The sequence below is a fragment of the Crocuta crocuta genome, unplaced genomic scaffold (genome assembly GCF_008692635.1).
Source record: "Crocuta crocuta isolate KB4526 unplaced genomic scaffold, BGI_CrCroc_1.0 scaffold139, whole genome shotgun sequence".
In the NCBI taxonomy this organism is placed as follows: domain Eukaryota; kingdom Metazoa; phylum Chordata; class Mammalia; order Carnivora; family Hyaenidae; genus Crocuta; species Crocuta crocuta.
This window is the reverse complement of record NW_027533258.1, coordinates 9,114,645-9,121,500: the sequence shown is the minus strand read 5'-3', so window position 1 is coordinate 9,121,500 and position 6,856 is coordinate 9,114,645. Positions and strand designations below refer to the sequence as shown.

The following is a 6,856-nucleotide window of genomic DNA, read 5'->3' as shown; positions in this document are numbered from 1 at the left end:
ATATATATTTATTTATTTATTTATTTCGGAGAGAGAGAGACAGCGTGAGCAGGGGAGGGTCAGAGAGAGAGGGAGACACAGAATCTGAAACAGGCTCCAGGCTCTGAGCTGGCTCTCAGCACAGAGCCTGACGTGAGGCTCAAACCCGTGATCTGTGAGATCATGACCTGAGCCGAAGTCGGACGCCCGACCGACTGAGCCACCCAGGCGCCCCTCGCAGTTGGACTTACACCCATCCAATCACGAAGAGCCCTTATCTGGCGCCTGTGTTCTCAACTCTGTCCATCTCGTGTCACTCTATGCTCCCACTAGACTTAGCAGCTCACCCTTCCATAAACAGGCTCATGCTCGGCTCCCTGTCACTATGCACTGTGTCTGCCACCTGGACCTTGCTCCCTGATCCACTCAGGACTCCGGCTCACTCTTCCAGCTGAAAGCTCCCTGTCTGTGAAGCCCTCTCTGATGCCCACGGACAGATGGAGGTCCTTCATCTCCTGCTGTGTTTTAAACATTCCTATGATTATGATTGTACATCTGTTTACAGCTACTGTGACCTTTCCACTTCAAATTCCCATAACCTATCAGTGTATTGTGGCTCAAGGTCCTCACTCAGGAGAACGTACGGAGTCAAAGAGCATAACTGGGAAACTTGGCTGGGATGTGCCGTGGAAGGCCTCGAACACAGATGTCGGTGGGCTGTGAGCTGGCCAGGGCCAGGCCAGAGCTATACTCATTCATCTGGCAGAGAAGCAATACCTGGATTGGAGTACAGAAGCCACAGAAAGCCAGGAACCGGCTAAGAGGCCATTACAACATTTCAGGGCAGACAGAGGCAGTCCTGAATAAGGGTGGGCGGCTGAGGCTTGGAAAGAAGGGCACATTGTTGAGGGATGACGCGTGGTTAGAATGATCAGGACCCCGAGGTTGGACAGAGCCAAAACTGACCAGGAGCCGAAAATTCTCATGGAATTTTCAATGCTTTGTTTTGTGTCATCTGCAAACCTCACAATGGATGTTACCGTAAAATATAAGTGAATTATGACAATGACGCTGATGCCTGCTCTAGAATCAGCTGAGTGACCTCAGTCAAGTCTTTGTAACCTGTTTCCTTGCCTGTGAAATGGGATCATCATGGTGCCTCCTCTATGGGCTGTGGTAAGGATTAAGTGAGTTAACCCTTGGGACACACTTAGAGCAAGGTCATGCACACAGTAAGCACTCCACCACTGTTGACTATTTGAAATATTATTATTCATAGATTTCCCCCAAGAGGCACCCATTCATCCCTGTATCTAAGTAGTTACCTACTTGCGACAAGAAGTGACTAGTCATTCAATGGCTTCTGGAGACTTGCATGGGGCAACGCATGAAAGGCGCTCTGAAGGCTGTGACTGGGGGACTAAGGGCCACATAGATGGAGAGAGGGGAAGTCACCCACCCCAAGCAAGAGCCACTCGTGTCCCGAGAGTGAGGGCAGGATGCTATTTTTCCACCAGGATCCCAATGTGCAAGGCTCCCAACGTGGGTTGAGAGGGCGAAATTGGAGCTCGAAGCTCTCTAGTTCTTCCAACCCAGCCTTAACCCTGCCGTCTTGCCCATAAGAAAAGCGAGATGAACCAATGTGTTTATAATTGCTCTTATCATCTTTTTTATTTAATATTTTTTTATTTTTATTTCAAGGAGAGAGAGAGAGACAGCGTGAGCAGGGGAGGGTCAGAGAGAGAGGGAGTGACAGACTCTGAAACAGGCTCCAGGCTCTGAGCTGGCAGTCAGCACAGAGCCCGACGCGGGGCTCGAACTCACGAACCGCGAGATCATGACCTAAGCGAAAGTCGGACGCTCAACCGACTAAGCCACCCAGGCGCCCCTAATTGCTCTTATCATCTTGAGAGAAGAGATCAAACCATCCCAGGAGATGCCCGTTATAGATCCCGCCATCTTGCTCATGACGAAAGCAAACACATCCCAGGGCTTTGAGTCTGTCCTCTTTCCCAGAACGAGGCTGAGGGGCGCCGCTGTCTTCATCAAAGCTGCTCTTGGTCTTTCTTGTGAACGAAGGTTCAAATGTCAAAGAGTCTGTGGAGCTCTTCTGGAACTCTCCATCCGTTCTGCCCTTGCCTTCAGACTTGGCTGGCTCAGTCCTCCGGGACGGGGTTCTGACGCTGTAAGGTCTCTCTCTGGTTCGCGCCGCCATGTTTTGAGGGTCATGTTCACAGTTAATGCCTTTGTGTTGGAACAAGGTGTGCACTGTGCCTGTGGGTGAAAACAAAATCCCTGAGACGCAGAGCTGACTTCCAGAAAACGCTCCTGTGCTAAGCCGGCCAACAGACTCCAGAGCTAATCGGAACCAGATGTGAGTTCTTTCACGGAAATATATTGCAGGTCACAGATTTCTTTTTCCGAGAGTACCTATAATAACAATTAAAATCATAAAATGTGTTTTCCCTAGATACTTTCTCCTGGTCAACCAAGCAATATAGTCTGATAAGTGGGGGCCAACCCGCGCCAAAACCAACATATTTGCTTCGTTAGAAATCTGCAGAATGTGTCTGTCTGCAGAGGTGTGCTCTGGTCAGACGAGGGGCAGCCGCCAGCACGCAGTTTCCTAAAATATCCGTGCACGCAGGGACGATAAGCAGACTGCGTGGATTTGCGGCCGGGAGGCGGGGTAGAGAGAAAAGCCGGGGAGAGAGGCATACAGTAAGTGGCATTAAGCATAATTCACATAATGTGGCAGATACTTCCTGCGTTTAAAAAACGGGGTCTCCCAAAGAGCCCGGCAGCCGATGACTTTCTCCGCACCAGCATCTCTGCCAAGGTCAAACGCTGGGCTCATGGCCACCTCTGGGAAGCACGACTAGGAAATTCACCAGGTCGTTCTGTCAGAGGAAGTCTTTTACCGAGACGTGGTTTTGTTTTGAAGACATCGTCTGGCTTTCCCAGGAGCTGATCCTCTGCCTTCTGAACAGCCCACTCAGCCAGTCGGGGTCAACTGGCCCCACTTGGGTCCCTACTTTACAGACGGTGACCCAGCATGCAACTCGAAACACCAGCAGGCAGGGACCTCCTGGGCCCAGCACCCTCCGGCCCTGGGGGCTGTTGCTTGACTTGTTGGGATTCATTTTTATTCCACTACATCCCTTATTTCCCAGTCCCAGACCCCCTCCGCCTCCCCACTCAGCCCTGGGACCCACTAGAGTTGATGACACCCACCCGCAACCGCACACGCATGCCCAGGCACCCTGGGTGGCACACCCCCTAAGCCTGGTCAAAGGATTAATGATGGATTTGATGAAGGCATGTGATCAGTGGAGGTTTTAGACTTCAGATCCTTTCTTTTAAAAAGTTCCCTTTTAAGGGTGCCTGGGGGGCTCAGTTGGTTAAGCATCTGACTTTGGCTCAGGTTATGATCTCACGGTTCATGGGTTCGAGCCCTGCATCAGGCTCTGTGCTGACAGCTCAGAGCCTGGAGCCTGTTTTGGATTCTATGTCTCCCCCTCTCTTTGCGCCCCGCCCCCTGCCCTGTTCTCTCTCTCTCTCTCTCAAATAAACATTAGAAAAAAAATAGTTCCCTTTTAGGGTACCTGGGTGGCTCGGTCTACTAAGCGTCTGACTCTTGATTTCAGCTCAGGTCATGATCTCATGGTTCAGTTTGTGGGATCGAGCCCTGAGTCGGGCTCTGGGCTATCAGTGCAGAGCCTGCTGGGGATTCTTTCTCTCCCTCTCTCTCTCTCTCTGCCTCTCCCCTGCTTGCTCTCTCTCTCTCAAAATAAATATATAAACATTAAAAAAAAAGAAATTACTTAAAGAAATAAAAAGTTCCCTTTTAAAATAGTTAATACAGGGGCACCAGGCAAGGTTAAGTGTCCAACTTCACCTCAGGTCATGATCTCACAGTTTGTGGGTTTGAGCCCCACGTTGGGCTCTGTACTGACAAATCAGAGCCTGAAGCCTGCTTCAGATTCTGTCTGCCCCTCCCTCACTCATGCTCTGTCTCTCTCTGTCTCAAAAATAAATAAAACATAAAAAAATAATAAATAAATAAAAGTTAATACATTCACACGGTTCCAAAAAAAGTAAAGTTTAAGAAACTAACAAATAATAAAGTGGGAAACTATGCGTCTATACATTAAAAATGAATACATTGAAAATCTGAGATGGCATAGGGCATCTTCCAAGGTCTCAAAGGACCTCCCTACAAAACACTCACTCATTACAAAGGGATAAAGAGCAATTTTACAGAGGAGAACCTTGGCAGACAACACCCTAACAAAGCGATTAGCTTTGATGACATCATCATCAATGCGACAAATCAAAATCACGTGCCACCTGACAGGATGCGATGTGAGAAGATCCTCGATCACTGCTGTGATGGTCCTGCCCGAGATTCTAGAACCCAAATCTAATCGTGAGGAAACGTCAGAGGCACCCAGGTTGAAAGACACTCTCTAGGTTTATTGGCCTGTAATCTCCATGTCCTCCAGGGTGGAGGAGGCTCTTGGGGGCTGTTCCAGATGGAAGGAGACCAAAAACAACTTAACAGCCACGTGATGATGAACTGGATCCTTTCATTTCTAGGAAGGACGTTGTTGGGGCCCTTGGAGAAATGTGAATGGTAGAAACGTATCTAATGTCAATTTCTGGTTTTACTGGTTGTATCGTGACTATGTCAGAGAAGGTCCCCGTTGTAAGGGATCCACCAGGGATGACGGATGCATCATATCAGCAACTTATTCTCTATTTTTTTTTAAGTTTATTTATTTATTTCTGAGAGAGAGAAAGAGAGCATGTGCACAAGCTGGAGAGGGGGTGGGGGGGGGCACAGAATCCGAAGCAGGCTCCCGGCTCTGAGCAACTGTCAGCGAGTCCTACACAGGGTTCAAACCCACAGACTATGAGATCCTGACCTGAGCCGAAGTCAGACACTCAACCGACTGAGCCACCCAGGCGCCCCTCAGCAACTTATTCTCAAATGGCTCAGGAAAAAAAAAGTTGTTTTGCTCTTTGGGTTTTTTTGTTTGTTTGTTTTGTTTTTGTTTTTGTTTTTACCATACCTGCAGCTTTCGTATAAACTGGAGATTGTTTCAAAATAAAAACAATTGTTTGAAATTACCTGGTAGAACTATTGTCTCTGATCCTGACCTCCTCCCCCCTCCCCAATAATAGGTAACCATATAGCCTGGTGTCGTCTCTAGGGACTCTCTCTCTCCTGTACATGTAAGAATGAAGAAACCAATGCCCATGGCTGAAGAGGCACTGTTTACTAGCTGAGTCTCTGAACCACAATCTGCTAGAGGGTCTTAAAACTTTGCCAAAGCTCAAGACCCAGTCCTGGGTACCTTGTTCCTCTTCCCCATGGCCCTTGGGGATTCCCAGTGTGGCATGTGGAAGATCTGGCTCACAGCTGACCCTCTCCAGGTCACCTTGCACTCTTGGTCAGCCTTCTTTCTCTCTTCTGTCATCAGAAGTCACACAGCTTTGCAGAAATAAAAGGGATTCCCATTCAAATACCTCATCGGTCCAAGGTCACCAACCCACAGGAAACATGTAATATGGGAGAATCTCACTTGGGGACATGTAGGGACATTAAGATTTTTTTTGTGTGTGATATTTCAAAGAGTTCGATGTATCCAAACGTTGATTAACATTAGGTTCCTTCAAACAGATAGAGATGCCCACGAACATGTTTTCACTCTAACTGAAGAGAGAGACAAGGAAGGAAATGGGGCTGAGAGAGAAAATGGTTGAGAGAAACTTCCGGCACACCCACAGAGGCCAGTGGCCTGTTGGCTTTTCGTGCCATAACCTGGGGTGTGGAAAGAGGGAATTTCTCCTTTCGAGACCGAGTCACGGAGGCCTTTCCCACAGACTCTCCCACAGTGGAGCTTTCTCTGTACCTCAACTGTGGTGATACCTCGTCAACGCCCAGTTCAAGAGCTAAATTCCTCAGGAAGGAACTGCCAGCGTGCAAATTCTCCCATCGGAGGCCGGTCTCTAGGTCAGGCTCCTGGTACGAGTTCCTCTCAGACATGCCCTCTTGTTTTCCACTGCGCGGCTCCCCTTTGCGGCTCCCATCATGGCCGACCATCCTGTCCGTTCACACTGCTGTCATCCCCTGGCTGGGGACCAACGTGGCCTTTCAGGGACCTCACTCCTCAGGGAAGCGGGGCCTCTTTATTTCGATTTTTCATTCAGCGAATGTGTTCAGGGAGCCCTGTGTGTGCCTGGTGCTGGTGAAATGCTGAGGCCGCCATGAGGCAACAAGATGGCTCCCGTAGCTGTGGTCCCTTCACAGGGCCTGTCCGAGGGCACAGGACACGAAGATTTAAACTACTCATTTAAGGGGCACCTGGGTGGCTTAGNCTGAGCTGGCAGTCAGCACAGAGCCCGACGTGGGGCTCGAACCCACGAACTGCGAGATCATGACCCAAGCGAAAGTCGGACGCTTAACCAACTAAGCCACCCAGGCGCCCCATGAAGGAGAAATTCTAAAACCTGGACTCTGGTGATGACTGTGTAAGTTTTGCTAAAACTTGTCTGACTGTACCTTTAAAATGGGTGGGTGTTACGATATGTAAATTATGCCTTAATAAAGCTATTTAGAAAGAAAAATATTTAAAAGTCACCGGGGGGCAGGATGAAAGGTAGAAGACGATTTGGGAGTCTCAGAGTACCTTCTCTGGTGCTTTGTACCTTAGATTCTTGTCTCCAAAAGTCAACCTCCCTTAAAAACTAAACCCCAAACCACCTCTCCGTAGAAAAGGCCAGAGTACTATCACATCCTTACACACTCTGGTTCAGTAGACAAAGAGACTGGCATGTGGACACCACCGCAAATAACAAACGCACTCAGGGT

General features: G+C 48.9%; 1 long non-coding RNA gene across 4 annotated transcripts in view; it reads right to left on the bottom strand.

Moving 5' to 3' along the window:
• LOC144217178 (uncharacterized) overlaps positions 1-6,856 on the bottom strand; it is a 45,184-nt gene that overhangs the window by 14,585 nt on the left and 23,743 nt on the right. The window contains exon 3 of one of the 4 annotated variants that reach the window (XR_013330847.1): positions 1,840-2,253. The exons of 2 other annotated variants lie outside the window; for them this stretch is intronic. This is a non-coding gene — a long non-coding RNA (uncharacterized LOC144217178). Of the gene's footprint in view, positions 1-1,839; positions 2,254-2,289; positions 2,410-6,856 lie in introns of those variants that run through there. One more of the 4 variants, XR_013330850.1, reaches the window with a different exon arrangement.